This window comes from Chrysoperla carnea (genome assembly GCF_905475395.1).
Source record: "Chrysoperla carnea chromosome X unlocalized genomic scaffold, inChrCarn1.1 SUPER_X_unloc_5, whole genome shotgun sequence".
In the NCBI taxonomy this organism is placed as follows: domain Eukaryota; kingdom Metazoa; phylum Arthropoda; class Insecta; order Neuroptera; family Chrysopidae; genus Chrysoperla; species Chrysoperla carnea.
Window position 1 is genome coordinate 30,199 of NW_025408178.1, and position 19,309 is coordinate 49,507.

The window sequence follows — 19,309 nt, forward strand, 5'->3', positions numbered from 1 at the left end:
AGTAATAAATGAAAATTTTTACAAATATATATTTTTCATAAATATCATTAATATTAAAGTATATTATTAAAATTTTCAATGAAGTAATCAATTTAAATATATACTTATTTATTATACCATATATTTTAAATAAAAATGCAACCGCACACAGTATTCTCAAGTGGCCACCCATCCGTGGTACTGACTGTGGCAAATGTTTCTTAACTATTATTTTATAAAATATTTATACAAAAAATAATTTACTCTTATCAAATATTAATTTGTGGCCTGTATTAAGGCCTATGTTATTTTCATTTTTTAGCAAAAATAATGAAATATTTCAATATATTATTAAAGTAACAGATCATTTCTTTTTTGGTGCTGCTTTTTTAATTTTTGTAGGAGATGATTTGGCAACAGAAGCTTTCTTAGCTTTTGGTGCTTTCGGTTTACGAGCAGGGCTACTTTTGGCAGCGGATTTTGTACTTTTTGCTGGTTTTGCTTTAACTGGTGCTTTTTTTGATGCCGCTGATGATTTTGCAGTAACTTTTTTAGCAGCAGTTGATGATGATGGAGTCGCTTTTTTTGCTTTAGGCTTTTTGGCTGCCAATGATGTAGTTGTGGCTTTCTTTTCTTTTGGTGCCCGTTTACTTTTAGCACTCTTTGCTGAACCTTTTGCTCCACTTTCTTTTTTGGATACTTTTGATTTAGCTGAAGAATTAGATGAAGCGGAAGCAGCCAATTTGAATGAACCAGATGCACCTTTACCTTTAGTTTGTACCAAGGCTCCCTCAGTTACAGCAGCTTTTAAATATTTTTTAATAAATGGTGAAATTTTATCAGAATCCACTTTATAATTTGCAGCTAAATATTTTTTAATTGCTTGTAATGATGAACCACCACGTTCTTTTAAATTTTTAATTGCGTTAACAACCATTTCTGATGTACGTGGATGTGTTGGTTTTGAATGTTGTTTTGTACGTTTAGCACCAGAAGCTGTTGCTTTTTTTGTTGGTGTTGTAGAAGCAGCAGTAACCGCAGTTGCTGCAACAGCTGTAGAATTTTCTTCGGCCATATTTTTTTACTTTATAAAAATAATGTATTTATTATAAATATTTAAATGATAAAATATAATAATTCTATCAAATAAAAAATAAAGGTTTTCAATTATATCATTATTCACAATAATATAAGTCCCTATGTAAGTCAAAGTACCATGTAGAAAACACATAAAAATTAAATAGTATTTCTAATTTACTGTCGTAGTAAACATGATTTATTTTTTCAATTTCTATAATATATAAAATAATAAATTATAAATTTAATAATAATATTTATTTTATAAATTAAAATATATTTAATTTTTTTATTAACAATAATTAATAAACATAGTTTAATATTAATTATTTCAATCATACAAAACAATAATATTTTTAAGGTAAACTTAAAAAGTATATATTTTTATTTTTTATTTAATATCGATTTATTATAAATTATTAGTATATAAATAATTAAAAAATTTAATATATAAATATATATATTATAGTATAAGATTTCATTTTTAGAAAAACTTTTTTTGTCAATAATGAAAACGTATTATTATGAAATGTGTTAATCGAACATTGACAAAATATATTTCATTAGAAAATACTTTTATTTATGCATTAATATCAATAATTAACTATTAAATTAATTTTTTCATAATTATATAAAGAAATTTTATACTGATATAAGTATTTATATATTATAATATTTATTTTAAATATAAAAAAATTTATGACAAAATATATTATTAGAGTATTTGTTGAGATTAATATAAGATTATTTTAAATAAGAATTAATTTATATAATTATTAAAATATTATTAATTTTATGTTATGTAATTTTAATAAAAATAAATAATAATAATAATAAATATACAAATTTTTTAACAATTTAAATTTTATATGATCTAAATAATTTTGTTAAGTACGATATGAGAAATCATTGTAAGCTTCGTTAAGAAACTTTGTAATATAAAATAATAATAATAATATTAAATATATAAATAAATAAAATAAATTTGATATATATTTTTAGTTCATTCTGTGTATAAATCAAAGGATACCGAATAATTGGTAACGGATGCGATATATTATAGTATCGAGTATTAAAACATAATATATAAATTTATCTTGTTATTCAAATTTTTTGTTACTTAACTTATGTATTTAGAAAATTTATAATATTATTTATATAATTGACATAAAATCTTATAAATTGAAATTTTATTAATATGTATCAAAAGAAGAGAGTAACGTATTGATATAATATCAAAGGATACTGATTATTTAAATAACGAATACGTCATATATTGTTTGTGTAACGAAGTTCACTTGGCCATCTAGTTTAAAATAACATTTTCAATAGAAAGTTTATATGCTTTGTTTTTTTTTTTTCTTTAATTATTAAAAAAATAAATTGAAATTTAATTCAATCAAATTTTATAATAATTTTAAAAAAATTTTTCCTTTTAAAAAATATTTTGTGATGTTGTGATAATATGTATTAATACAAGTGCATCCTGATACTTTTATCTCTAGTAAAGGTATGAGTATCATGAACAGTTTTGTTATCTAATGATATTATTTTGATAATATTTTGTGTATATTCTTATAATATTTTGTCTAAATATCATCATAATACAATATTATTTTGATAATATTTTATGAATATTCTTATAATATGTTACCTAAATGTCATAATAATATGATGAATTATTTCCATAATAACATATAAAAAAAGAAAAAAAAAAAAAGAATCATTAATTTATAATTATTTAAATTGATTCTTTAAAAAAATATTATAATATATTATTTATAAAAATAATTTTTACTCTTATTTTAAATAAATTTGTGGCCTTTTAATAAAAGGCCTATGATCGATGTATTATTATTATAAAAATTAATGCAATGTTTTTAATTTATGCTTTCTTTTCAGTTTTCTTTGGTAATAACACTGCTTGAATGTTTGGTAATACACCACCTTGAGCAATTGTTACACCAGATAATAATTTATTTAATTCTTCATCATTACGAATTGCCAATTGTAAATGACGTGGAATGATACGTGTTTTTTTGTTATCACGGGCAGCATTACCAGCTAACTCGAGAACTTCTGCAGCCAAATATTCCATAACAGCAGCCAAATATACTGGGGCACCAGCACCTACTCGTTCAGCATAATTTCCTTTTCGTAATAATCTGTGAATTCTTCCAACAGGAAATTGTAATCCTGCTCGGCTTGATCTTGACTTTGCCTTTCCCTTTACTTTACCACCTTTACCTCGTCCAGACATAGCGAATAAATTTATTTAATTAATATTTTTTTTTGTAAATATAATCACACAGATGTGTACGTTACGGGGATTGTAACATAAATGTTTAAAATGTTATTTGGGTATTTTAATTTATAATATTTATAAAATATAAAACTTTAAAAATAAACCAATCACCTTATAGTATTATTTTTAGCCAATCAGAGAGTAGTATTCATTTTTATTGTTATATCCATCTTCGCGTATATAATACGCTAGTTGTATACACGACACGCTCATACATATACTGACTGGTGTTCTGTAACTATCTGTGTATATTAATTGTTTGTAACAATGCCACCAAAAACAAGTGGAAAAGCAGCAAAAAAAGCTGGCAAAGCTCAAAAAAATATATCAAAGAGTGATAAGAAAAAGAAGAGGAAGCGCAAGGAATCATATGCAATTTACATTTACAAAGTATTAAAACAAGTGCATCCTGATACTGGTATCTCTAGTAAAGCTATGAGTATCATGAACAGTTTTGTTAATGATATTTTTGAACGTATTGCTGCTGAAGCATCACGTTTAGCACATTATAATAAACGTTCAACAATCACAAGTCGGGAAATTCAAACCGCAGTTCGATTATTATTACCTGGTGAATTGGCAAAGCACGCTGTTAGTGAAGGTACTAAAGCTGTTACAAAATATACAAGTTCAAAATAAATAAATCGAAAATATTATTTAATTGATAACATAAAAATACATCAACATATAAAAACGGCTCTCTTTTTAAGAGAGCCATCAAATTTTTTAAATAAGAGTAAATTATTTTTATATATACAAAAAAATAAAATAAACAATTATTAATATCATATTTAATATAAAATTTTATATATTAATAGCTTGAATATATCTATTATTAGTATATCAATATTATTAATTTTAAATATAATAAAGGATATCGCGGAATATATATCGTAAATCAATGTAATGCAAATGCATTACATTACCTTTATTATTTTCATTTTACATTTACTACTTGTTTATGTACGCTTATAATTATTAGAAAAATATTTTTAATAATTTTAAAAAATAAATGAAATAATAAAAATTTAATAATAAATTATTTATTGAAAGTATAAAAAATGGTATAGCAAAATCTTTATTTTCTTTGATTAAGGCGAAATGTTTTATTAGTTATAAATTCGATAATCTCCTATCGATACTTGTTACTCTTAACTTATATATATAAAAAATATAATAGTATATTAATTTATAATAAAATTTTTTCAAAAATTCAATAAGTTATTGTAAAATAAAATAGATAATATACAAATTATAATTTATTATTGCAGATATATTACAATAAAAAAAAAAAAAAAAAATAAAAATATTTGGTAATGTATGTTATAAACAAAATAATTTGTTGTAAACAAATTATATAATATGTTATATTTATTAACAAATTTATTTACTCTTATATAAATAAAATTAGTGGCTTCCCAAAAAGGAAAGCCTGTTTAAATTTATCGGATGTATTAAATATTCTTTAATAAATTTACTAAATATTTTAAGTAAATTATTATATTTTCTTAACCTCCAAAACCATACAAAGTACGACCTTGTCGTTTTAATGCATATACAACATCCATAGCTGTAACTGTTTTACGTTTTGCGTGTTCAGTATATGTAACAGCATCCCGAATAACATTTTCAAGGAATACTTTAAGTACACCACGTGTTTCTTCATAAATTAAACCAGAGATACGTTTTACTCCACCTCGTCGTGCTAAACGACGAATTGCAGGTTTTGTAATACCTTGGATATTATCACGCAAAACTTTTCTATGACGTTTTGCACCCCCTTTTCCAAGACCCTTTCCACCTTTTCCTCTGCCAGTCATTTTAATAAAAAATTATTTACAATATTTTAACGAACGGATAACACGTGTGTTAACCTCACAAGTATTGTAATGTATGTGAGCGCCGGTACAATTGTGCCTTTTTATATAAAGCATTAAAGATTTTTTAAGCCACGCCTATACAATTTGATTAGTCCATACTCTGATAGCTATCCAATAGGATATGACAACAAAAATTTTGAAATTTCATATAAATATAAATACAACACATTTATTTCGCATTTAAACATTTGACTTTGTAGTATCAAATTGTCGAATATAATTTTTAAAATTGTGTGTTTTTTTGTAAAAACATTATTATTTGAAAATGGCTAGAACCAAGCAAACTGCACGTAAATCAACTGGTGGTAAAGCACCAAGAAAACAATTAGCAACGAAAGCTGCACGTAAAAGTGCACCAGCAACTGGTGGAGTAAAAAAACCACACAGATATCGTCCTGGTACAGTAGCTTTACGAGAAATTCGTCGTTATCAAAAAAGTACTGAATTGTTAATTCGTAAATTACCATTCCAACGTTTAGTACGTGAAATTGCACAAGATTTTAAAACCGATTTACGTTTCCAAAGTTCAGCTGTTATGGCATTACAAGAAGCTAGTGAAGCCTATTTAGTAGGTTTATTTGAAGATACCAATTTATGCGCAATTCATGCAAAGCGTGTTACAATTATGCCTAAGGATATACAATTGGCAAGACGTATTCGTGGAGAACGTGCATAAGCGTTTTAAATGACAATTAAAAAAAAAAAAAAACAAATAAGAAATATTTTCGGTCCTATATATAGGACCAACATATATTATTAAATAAGAGTATATTATTTTTATTAAAAAATATATATATATATATATATATATAAATTATTGAAATAAAATTAAACATTATTAAAATTTTGTTATAATTATAAGCGATTGCTATTTCTAAAAATAAATAAATTTCATAAAATTTATATTATTTTATATTCATTTGAAATATTAAAAAAACTTCTCGCTTTAAAGTAACCATGATATGAGTTATAAATGCAATAAAATTTTATACAAAAAATAATATTTATTTGTTGACGAATAATATAAAAGGTTTACATTTCTAAATAACACATATTTATATATGGTGTGTAAAAAAAAAGAAAAGAAGAAAAATAATTTATATTTTTAATATAAAAAGGCAACCGCACACAGTGTTCCCAAGCGGTCACCCATCCAAGTACTGACTGTGCCCAATGTTGCTTAACTTCGGTGAGCGGACGAGAACCGGTGTTTTCAACGTGGTATGGCTGTTGCCAGTAATAAATGAAAATTTTTACAAATATATATTTTTCATAAATATCATTAATATTAAAGTATATTATTAAAATTTTCAATGAAGTAATCAATTTAAATATATACTTATTTATTATACCATATATTTTAAATAAAAATGCAACCGCACACAGTATTCTCAAGTGGCCACCCATCCGTGGTACTGACTGTGGCAAATGTTTCTTAACTATTATTTTATAAAATATTTATACAAAAAATAATTTACTCTTATCAAATATTAATTTGTGGCCTGTATTAAGGCCTATGTTATTTTCATTTTTTAGCAAAAATAATGAAATATTTCAATATATTATTAAAGTAACAGATCATTTCTTTTTTGGTGCTGCTTTTTTAATTTTTGTAGGAGATGATTTGGCAACAGAAGCTTTCTTAGCTTTTGGTGCTTTCGGTTTACGAGCAGGGCTACTTTTGGCAGCGGATTTTGTACTTTTTGCTGGTTTTGCTTTAACTGGTGCTTTTTTTGATGCCGCTGATGATTTTGCAGTAACTTTTTTAGCAGCAGTTGATGATGATGGAGTCGCTTTTTTTGCTTTAGGCTTTTTGGCTGCCAATGATGTAGTTGTGGCTTTCTTTTCTTTTGGTGCCCGTTTACTTTTAGCACTCTTTGCTGAACCTTTTGCTCCACTTTCTTTTTTGGATACTTTTGATTTAGCTGAAGAATTAGATGAAGCGGAAGCAGCCAATTTGAATGAACCAGATGCACCTTTACCTTTAGTTTGTACCAAGGCTCCCTCAGTTACAGCAGCTTTTAAATATTTTTTAATAAATGGTGAAATTTTATCAGAATCCACTTTATAATTTGCAGCTAAATATTTTTTAATTGCTTGTAATGATGAACCACCACGTTCTTTTAAATTTTTAATTGCGTTAACAACCATTTCTGATGTACGTGGATGTGTTGGTTTTGAATGTTGTTTTGTACGTTTAGCACCAGAAGCTGTTGCTTTTTTTGTTGGTGTTGTAGAAGCAGCAGTAACCGCAGTTGCTGCAACAGCTGTAGAATTTTCTTCGGCCATATTTTTTTACTTTATAAAAATAATGTATTTATTATAAATATTTAAATGATAAAATATAATAATTCTATCAAATAAAAAATAAAGGTTTTCAATTATATAATTATTCACAATAATATAAGTCCCTATGTAAGTCAAAGTACCATGTAGAAAACACATAAAAATTAAATAGTATTTCTAATTTACTGTCGTAGTAAACATGATTTATTTTTTCAATTTCTATAATATATAAAATAATAAATTATAAATTTAATAATAATATTTATTTTATAAATTAAAATATATTTAATTTTTTTATTAACAATTATTAATAAACATAGTTTAATATTAATTATTTCAATCATACAAAACAATAATATTTTTAAGGTAAACTTAAAAAGTATATATTTTTATTTTTTATTTAATATCGATTTATTATAAATTATTAGTATATAAATAATTAAAAAATTTAATATATAAATATATATATTATAGTATAAGATTTCATTTTTAGAAAAACTTTTTTTGTCAATAATGAAAACGTATTATTATGAAATGTGTTAATCGAACATTGACAAAATATATTTCATTAGAAAATACTTTTATTTATGCATTAATATCAATAATTAACTATTAAATTAATTTTTTCATAATTATATAAAGAAATTTTATACTGATATAAGTATTTATATATTATAATATTTATTTTAAATATAAAAAAATTTATGACAAAATATATTATTAGAGTATTTGTTGAGATTAATATAAGATTATTTTAAATAAGAATTAATTTATATAATTATTAAAATATTATTAATTTTATGTTATGTAATTTTAATAAAAATAAATAATAATAATAATAAATATACAAATTTTTTAACAATTTAAATTTTATATGATCTAAATAATTTTGTTAAGTACGATATGAGAAATCATTGTAAGCTTCGTTAAGAAACTTTGTAATATAAAATAATAATAATAATATTAAATATATAAATAAATAAAATAAATTTGATATATATTTTTAGTTCATTCTGTGTATAAATCAAAGGATACCGAATAATTGGTAACGGATGCGATATATTATAGTATCGAGTATTAAAACATAATATATAAATTTATCTTGTTATTCAAATTTTTTGTTACTTAACTTATGTATTTAGAAAATTTATAATATTATTTATATAATTGACATAAAATCTTATAAATTGAAATTTTATTAATATGTATCAAAAGAAGAGAGTAACGTATTGATATAATATCAAAGGATACTGATTATTTAAATAACGAATACGTCATATATTGTTTGTGTAACGAAGTTCACTTGGCCATCTAGTTTAAAATAACATTTTCAATAGAAAGTTTATATGCTTTGTTTTTTTTTTTTCTTTAATTATTAAAAAAATAAATTGAAATTTAATTCAATCAAATTTTATAATAATTTTAAAAAAATTTTTCCTTTTAAAAAATATTTTGTGATGTTGTGATAATATGTATTAATACAAGTGCATCCTGATACTTTTATCTCTAGTAAAGGTATGAGTATCATGAACAGTTTTGTTATCTAATGATATTATTTTGATAATATTTTGTGTATATTCTTATAATATTTTGTCTAAATATCATCATAATACAATATTATTTTGATAATATTTTATGAATATTCTTATAATATGTTACCTAAATGTCATCATAATATGATGAATTATTTCCATAATAACATATAAAAAAAGAAAAAAAAAAAAAGAATCATTAATTTATAATTATTTAAATTGATTCTTTAAAAAAATATTATAATATATTATTTATAAAAATAATTTTTACTCTTATTTTAAATAAATTTGTGGCCTTTTACTAAAAGGCCTATGATCGATGTATTATTATTATAAAAATTAATGCAATGTTTTTAATTTATGCTTTCTTTTCAGTTTTCTTTGGTAATAACACTGCTTGAATGTTTGGTAATACACCACCTTGAGCAATTGTTACACCAGATAATAATTTATTTAATTCTTCATCATTACGAATTGCCAATTGTAAATGACGTGGAATGATACGTGTTTTTTTGTTATCACGGGCAGCATTACCAGCTAACTCGAGAACTTCTGCAGCCAAATATTCCATAACAGCAGCCAAATATACTGGGGCACCAGCACCTACTCGTTCAGCATAATTTCCTTTTCGTAATAATCTGTGAATTCTTCCAACAGGAAATTGTAATCCTGCTCGGCTTGATCTTGACTTTGCTTTTCCCTTTACTTTACCACCTTTACCTCGTCCAGACATAGCGAATAAATTTATTTAATTAATATTTTTTTTTGTAAATATAATCACACAGATGTGTACGTTACGGGGATTGTAACATAAATGTTTAAAATGTTATTTGGGTATTTTAATTTATAATATTTATAAAATATAAAACTTTAAAAATAAACCAATCACCTTATAGTATTATTTTTAGCCAATCAGAGAGTAGTATTCATTTTTATTGTTATATCCATCTTCGCGTATATAATACGCTAGTTGTATACACGACACGCTCATACATATACTGACTGGTGTTCTGTAACTATCTGTGTATATTAATTGTTTGTAACAATGCCACCAAAAACAAGTGGAAAAGCAGCAAAAAAAGCTGGCAAAGCTCAAAAAAATATATCAAAGAGTGATAAGAAAAAGAAGAGGAAGCGCAAGGAATCATATGCAATTTACATTTACAAAGTATTAAAACAAGTGCATCCTGATACTGGTATCTCTAGTAAAGCTATGAGTATCATGAACAGTTTTGTTAATGATATTTTTGAACGTATTGCTGCTGAAGCATCACGTTTAGCACATTATAATAAACGTTCAACAATCACAAGTCGGGAAATTCAAACCGCAGTTCGATTATTATTACCTGGTGAATTGGCAAAGCACGCTGTTAGTGAAGGTACTAAAGCTGTTACAAAATATACAAGTTCAAAATAAATAAATCGAAAATATTATTTAATTGATAACATAAAAATACATCAACATATAAAAATGGCTCTCTTTTTAAGAGAGCCATCAAATTCTTTAAATAAGAGTAAATTATTTTTATATATACAAAAAAATAAAATAAACAATTATTAATATCATATTTAATATAAAATTTTATATATTAATAGCTTGAATATATCTATTATTAGTATATCAATATTATTAATTTTAAATATAATAAAGGATATCGCGGAATATATATCGTAAATCAATGTAATGCATTTGCATTACATTACCTTTATTATTTTCATTTTACATTTACTACTTGTTTATGTACGCTTATAATTATTAGAAAAATATTTTTAATAATTTTAAAAAATAAATGAAATAATAAAAATTTAATAATAAATTATTTATTGAAAGTATAAAAAATGGTATAGCAAAATCTTTATTTTCTTTGATTAAGGCGAAATGTTTTATTAGTTATAAATTCGATAATCTCCTATCGATACTTGTTACTCTTAACTTGTATATATAAAAAATATAATAGTATATTAATTTATAATAAAATTTTTTCAAAAATTCAATAAGTTATTGTAAAATAAAATAGATAATATACAAATTATAATTTATTATTGCAGATATATTACAATAAAAAAAAAAAAAATAAATAAAAATATTTGGTAATGTATGTTATAAACAAAATAATTTGTTGTAAACAAATTATATAATATGTTATATTTATTAACAAATTTATTTACTCTTATATAAATAAAATTAGTGGCTTCCCAAAAAGGAAAGCCTGTTTAAATTTATCGGATGTATTAAATATTCTTTAATAAATTTACTAAATATTTTAAGTAAATTATTATATTTTCTTAACCTCCAAAACCATACAAAGTACGACCTTGTCGTTTTAATGCATATACAACATCCATAGCTGTAACTGTTTTACGTTTTGCGTGTTCAGTATATGTAACAGCATCCCGAATAACATTTTCAAGGAATACTTTAAGTACACCACGTGTTTCTTCATAAATTAAACCAGAGATACGTTTTACTCCACCTCGTCGTGCTAAACGACGAATTGCAGGTTTTGTAATACCTTGGATATTATCACGCAAAACTTTTCTATGACGTTTTGCACCCCCTTTTCCAAGACCCTTTCCACCTTTTCCTCTGCCAGTCATTTTAATAAAAAATTATTTACAATATTTTAACGAACGGATAACACGTGTGTTAACCTCACAAGTATTGTAATGTATGTGAGCGCCGGTACAATTGTGCCTTTTTATATAAAGCATTAAAGATTTTTTAAGCCACGCCTATACAATTTGATTAGTCCATACTCTGATAGCTATCCAATAGGATATGACAACAAAAATTTTGAAATTTCATATAAATATAAATACAACACATTTATTTCGCATTTAAACATTTGACTTTGTAGTATCAAATTGTCGAATATAATTTTTAAAATTGTGTGTTTTTTTGTAAAAACATTATTATTTGAAAATGGCTAGAACCAAGCAAACTGCACGTAAATCAACTGGTGGTAAAGCACCAAGAAAACAATTAGCAACGAAAGCTGCACGTAAAAGTGCACCAGCAACTGGTGGAGTAAAAAAACCACACAGATATCGTCCTGGTACAGTAGCTTTACGAGAAATTCGTCGTTATCAAAAAAGTACTGAATTGTTAATTCGTAAATTACCATTCCAACGTTTAGTACGTGAAATTGCACAAGATTTTAAAACCGATTTACGTTTCCAAAGTTCAGCTGTTATGGCATTACAAGAAGCTAGTGAAGCCTATTTAGTAGGTTTATTTGAAGATACCAATTTATGCGCAATTCATGCAAAGCGTGTTACAATTATGCCTAAGGATATACAATTGGCAAGACGTATTCGTGGAGAACGTGCATAAGCGTTTTAAATGACAATTTAAAAAAAAAAAAAACAAATAAGAAATATTTTCGGTCCTATATATAGGACCAACATATATTATTAAATAAGAGTATATTATTTTTATTAAAAAAAATATATATATATATATATATAAATTATTGAAATAAAATTAAACATTATTAAAATTTTGTTATAATTATAAGCGATTGCTATTTCTAAAAATAAATAAATTTCATAAAATTTATATTATTTTATATTCATTTGAAATATTAAAAAAACTTCTCGCTTTAAAGTAACCATGATATGAGTTATAAATGCAATAAAATTTTATACAAAAAATAATATTTATTTGTTGACGAATAATATAAAAGGTTTACATTTCTAAATAACATATATTTATATATGGTGTGTAAAAAAAAAGAAAAGAAGAAAAATAATTTATATTTTTAATATAAAAAGGCAACCGCACACAGTGTTCCCAAGCGGTCACCCATCCAAGGACTGACTGTGCCCAATGTTGCTTAACTTCGGTGATCGGACGAGAACCGGTGTTTTCAACGTGGTATGGCTGTTGCCAGTAATAAATGAAAATTTTTACAAATATATATTTTTCATAAATATCATTAATATTAAAGTATATTATTAAAATTTTCAATGAAGTAATCAATTTAAATATATACTTATTTATTATACCATATATTTTAAATAAAAATGCAACCGCACACAGTATTCTCAAGTGGCCACCCATCCGTGGTACTGACTGTGGCAAATGTTTCTTAACTATTATTTTATAAAATATTTATACAAAAAATAATTTACTCTTATCAAATATTAATTTGTGGCCTGTATTAAGGCCTATGTTATTTTCATTTTTTAGCAAAAATAATGAAATATTTCAATATATTATTAAAGTAACAGATCATTTCTTTTTTGGTGCTGCTTTTTTAATTTTTGTAGGAGATGATTTGGCAACAGAAGCTTTCTTAGCTTTTGGTGCTTTCGGTTTACGAGCAGGGCTACTTTTGGCAGCGGATTTTGTACTTTTTGCTGGTTTTGCTTTAACTGGTGCTTTTTTTGATGCCGCTGATGATTTTGCAGTAACTTTTTTAGCAGCAGTTGATGATGATGGAGTCGCTTTTTTTGCTTTAGGCTTTTTGGCTGCCAATGATGTAGTTGTGGCTTTCTTTTCTTTTGGTGCCCGTTTACTTTTAGCACTCTTTGCTGAACCTTTTGCTCCACTTTCTTTTTTGGATACTTTTGATTTAGCTGAAGAATTAGATGAAGCGGAAGCAGCCAATTTGAATGAACCAGATGCACCTTTACCTTTAGTTTGTACCAAGGCTCCCTCAGTTACAGCAGCTTTTAAATATTTTTTAATAAATGGTGAAATTTTATCAGAATCCACTTTATAATTTGCAGCTAAATATTTTTTAATTGCTTGTAATGATGAACCACCACGTTCTTTTAAATTTTTAATTGCGTTAACAACCATTTCTGATGTACGTGGATGTGTTGGTTTTGAATGTTGTTTTGTACGTTTAGCACCAGAAGCTGTTGCTTTTTTTGTTGGTGTTGTAGAAGCAGCAGTAACCGCAGTTGCTGCAACAGCTGTAGAATTTTCTTCGGCCATATTTTTTTACTTTATAAAAATAATGTATTTATTATAAATATTTAAATGATAAAATATAATAATTCTATCAAATAAAAAATAAAGGTTTTCAATTATATCATTATTCACAATAATATAAGTCCCTATGTAAGTCAAAGTACCATGTAGAAAACACATAAAAATTAAATAGTATTTCTAATTTACTGTCGTAGTAAACATGATTTATTTTTTCAATTTCTATAATATATAAAATAATAAATTATAAATTTAATAATAATATTTATTTTATAAATTAAAATATATTTAATTTTTTTATTAACAATTATTAATAAACATAGTTTAATATTAATTATTTCAATCATACAAAACAATAATATTTTTAAGGTAAACTTAAAAAGTATATATTTTTATTTTTTATTTAATATCGATTTATTATAAATTATTAGTATATAAATAATTAAAAAATTTAATATATAAATATATATATTATAGTATAAGATTTCATTTTTAGAAAAACTTTTTTTGTCAATAATGAAAACGTATTATTATGAAATGTGTTAATCGAACATTGACAAAATATATTTCATTAGAAAATACTTTTATTTATGCATTAATATCAATAATTAACTATTAAATTAATTTTTTCATAATTATATAAAGAAATTTTATACTGATATAAGTATTTATATATTATAATATTTATTTTAAATATAAAAAAATTTATGACAAAATATATTATTAGAGTATTTGTTGAGATTAATATAAGATTATTTTAAATAAGAATTAATTTATATAATTATTAAAATATTATTAATTTTATGTTATGTAATTTTAATAAAAATAAATAATAATAATAATAAATATACAAATTTTTTAACAATTTAAATTTTATATGATCTAAATAATTTTGTTAAGTACGATATGAGAAATCATTGTAAGCTTCGTTAAGAAACTTTGTAATATAAAATAATAATAATAATATTAAATATATAAATAAATAAAATAAATTTGATATATATTTTTAGTTCATTCTGTGTATAAATCAAAGGATACCGAATAATTGGTAACGGATGCGATATATTATAGTATCGAGTATTAAAACATAATATATAAATTTATCTTGTTATTCAAATTTTTTGTTACTTAACTTATGTATTTAGAAAATTTATAATATTATTTATATAATTGACATAAAATCTTATAAATTGAAATTTTATTAATATGTATCAAAAGAAGAGAGTAACGTATTGATATAATATCAAAGGATACTGATTATTTAAATAACGAATACGTCATATATTGTTTGTGTAACGAAGTTCACTTGGCCATCTAGTTTAAAATAACATTTTCAATAGAAAGTTTATATGCTTTGTTTTTTTTTTTTCTTTAATTATTAAAAAAATAAATTGAAATTTAATTCAATCAAATTTTATAATAATTTTAAAAAAATTTTTCCTTTTAAAAAATATTTTGTGATGTTGTGATAATATGTATTAATACAAGTGCATCCTGATACTTTTATCTCTAGTAAAGGTATGAGTATCATGAACAGTTTTGTTATCTAATGATATTATTTTGATAATATTTTGTGTATATTCTTATAATATTTTGTCTAAATATCATCATAATACAATATTATTTTGATAATATTTTATGAATATTCTTATAATATGTTACCTAAATGTCATCATAATATGATGAATTATTTCCATAATAACATATAAAAAAAGAAAAAAAAAAAAAGAATCATTAATTTATAATTATTTAAATTGATTCTTTAAAAAAATATTATAATATATTATTTATAAAAATAATTTTTACTCTTATTTTAAATAAATTTGTGGCCTTTTATTAAAAGGCCTATGATCGATGTATTATTATTATAAAAATTAATGCAATGTTTTTAATTTATGCTTTCTTTTCAGTTTTCTTTGGTAATAACACTGCTTGAATGTTTGGTAATACACCACCTTGAGCAATTGTTACACCAGATAATAATTTATTTAATTCTTCATCATTACGAATTGCCAATTGTAAATGACGTGGAATGATACGTGTTTTTTTGTTATCACGGGCAGCATTACCAGCTAACTCGAGAACTTCTGCAACCAAATATTCCATAACAGCAGCCAAATATACTGGGGCACCAGCACCTACTCGTTCAGCATAATTTCCTTTTCGTAATAATCTGTGAATTCTTCCAACAGGAAATTGTAATCCTGCTCGGCTTGATCTTGACTTTGCCTTTCCCTTTACTTTACCACCTTTACCTCGTCCAGACATAGCGAATAAATTTATTTAATTAATATTTTTTTTTGTAAATATAATCACACAGATGTGTACGTTACGGGGATTGTAACATAAATGTTTAAAATGTTATTTGGGTATTTTAATTTATAATATTTATAAAATATAAAACTTTAAAAATAAACCAATCACCTTATAGTATTATTTTTAGCCAATCAGAGAGTAGTATTCATTTTTATTGTTATATCCATCTTCGCGTATATAATACGCTAGTTGTATACACGACACGCTCATACATATACTGACTGGTGTTCTGTAACTATCTGTGTATATTAATTGTTTGTAACAATGCCACCAAAAACAAGTGGAAAAGCAGCAAAAAAAGCTGGCAAAGCTCAAAAAAATATATCAAAGAGTGATAAGAAAAAGAAGAGGAAGCGCAAGGAATCATATGCAATTTACATTTACAAAGTATTAAAACAAGTGCATCCTGATACTGGTATCTCTAGTAAAGCTATGAGTATCATGAACAGTTTTGTTAATGATATTTTTGAACGTATTGCTGCTGAAGCATCACGTTTAGCACATTATAATAAACGTTCAACAATCACAAGTCGGGAAATTCAAACCGCAGTTCGATTATTATTACCTGGTGAATTGGCAAAGCACGCTGTTAGTGAAGGTACTAAAGCTGTTACAAAATATACAAGTTCAAAATAAATAAATCGAAAATATTATTTAATTGATAACATAAAAATACATCAACATATAAAAATGGCTCTCTTTTTAAGAGAGCCATCAAATTTTTTAAATAAGAGTAAATTATTTTTATATATACAAAAAAATAAAATAAACAATTATTAATATCATATTTAATATAAAATTTTATATATTAATAGCTTGAATATATCTATTATTAGTATATCAATATTATTAATTTTAAATATAATAAAGGATATCGCGGAATATATATCGTAAATCAGTGTAATGCAAATGCATTACATTACCTTTATTATTTTCATTTTACATTTACTACTTGTTTATGTACGCTTATAATTATTAGAAAAATATTTTTAATAATTTTAAAAAATAAATGAAATAATAAAAATTTAATAATAAATTATTTATTGAAAGTATAAAAAATGGTATAGCAAAATCTTTATTTTCTTTGATTAAGGCGAAATGTTTTATTAGTTATAAATTCGATAATCTCCTATCGATACTTGTTACTCTTAACTTGTATATATAAAAAATATAATAGTATATTAATTTATAATAAAATTTTTTCAAAAATTCAATAAGTTATTGTAAAATAAAATAGATAATATACAAATTATAATTTATTATTGCAGATATATTACAATAAAAAAAAAAAAAATAAATAAAAATATTTGGTAATGTATGTTATAAACAAAATAATTTGTTGTAAACAAATTATATAATATGTTATATTTATTAACAAATTTATTTACTCTTATATAAATAAAATTAGTGGCTTCCCAAAAAGGAAAGCCTGTTTAAATTTATCGGATGTATTAAATATTCTTTAATAAATTTACTAAATATTTTAAGTAAATTATTATATTTTCTTAACCTCCAAAACCATACAAAGTACGACCTTGTCGTTTTAATGCATATACAACATCCATAGCTGTAACTGTTTTACGTTTTGCGTGTTCAGTATATGTAACAGCATCCCGAATAACATTTTCAAGGAATACTTTAAGTACACCACGTGTTTCTTCATAAATTAAACCAGAGATACGTTTTACTCCACCTCGTCGTGCTAAACGACGAATTGCAGGTTTTGTAATACCTTGGATATTATCACGCAAAACTTTTCTATGACGTTTTGCACCCCCTTTTCCAAGACCCTTTCCACCTTTTCCTCTGCCAGTCATTTTAATAAAAAATTATTTACAATATTTTAACGAACGGATAACACGTGTGTTAACCTCACAAGTATTGTAATGTATGTGAGCGCCGGTACAATTGTGCCTTTTTATATAAAGCATTAAAGATTTTTTAAGCCACGCCTATACAATTTGATTAGTCCATACTCTGATAGATATCCAATAGGATATGACAACAAAAATTTTGAAATTTCATATAAATATAAATACAACACATTTATTTCGCATTTAAACATTTGACTTTGTAGTATCAAATTGTCGAATATAATTTTTAAAATTGTGTGTTTTTTTGTAAAAACATTATTATTTGAAAATGGCTAGAACCAAGCAAACTGCACGTAAATCAACTGGTGGTAAAGCACCAAGAAAACAATTAGCAACGAAAGCTGCACGTAAAAGTGCACCAGCAACTGGTGGAGTAAAAAAACCACACAGATATCGTCCTGGTACAGTAGCTTTACGAGAAATTCGTCGTTATCAAAAAAGTACTGAATTGTTAATTCGTAAATTACCATTCCAACGTTTAGTACGTGAAATTGCACAAGATTTTAAAACCGATTTACGTTTCCAAAGTTCAGCTGTTATGGCATTACAAGAAGCTAGTGAAGCCTATTTAGTAGGTTTATTTGAAGATACCAATTTATGCGCAATTCATGCAAAGCGTGTTACAATTATGCCTAAGGATATACAATTGGCAAGACGTATTCGTGGAGAACGTGCATAAGCGTTTTAAATGACAATTTAAAAAAAAAAAAAACAAATAAGAAATATTTTCGGTCCTATATATAGGACCAACATATATTATTAAATAAGAGTATATTATTTTTATTAAAAAATATATATATATATATATATATATAAATTATTGAAATAAAATTAAACATTATTAAAATTTTGTTATAATTATAAGCGATTGCTATTTCTAAAAATAAATAAATTTCATAAAATTTATATTATTTTATATTCATTTGAAATATTAAAAAAACTTCTCGCTTTAAAGTAACCATGATATGAGTTATAAATGCAATAAAATTTTATACAAAAAATAATATTTATTTGTTGACGAATAATATAAAAGGTTTACATTTCTAAATAACATATATTTATATATGGTGTGTAAAAAAAAAAGAAAAGAAGAAAAAATAATTTATATTTTTAATATAAAA

The 19,309-nt window shown here is 23.9% G+C and overlaps 2 non-coding genes across 2 annotated transcripts; both read right to left on the reverse strand.

The window, feature by feature from the left end:
* Positions 1 to 6,357: 6,357 nt before the first annotated feature.
* Positions 6,358 to 6,476, reverse strand: LOC123304419. The gene has a single exon (XR_006536442.1). It is a non-coding gene; the product is annotated as a 5S ribosomal RNA (ribosomal RNA).
* A 6,355-nt stretch (positions 6,477 to 12,831) lies between these two features.
* LOC123304421 lies at positions 12,832 to 12,950 on the reverse strand. Its single transcript, XR_006536444.1, has one exon. It is a non-coding gene; the product is annotated as a 5S ribosomal RNA (ribosomal RNA).
* Between the last annotated feature and the right edge of the window lie 6,359 nt (positions 12,951 to 19,309).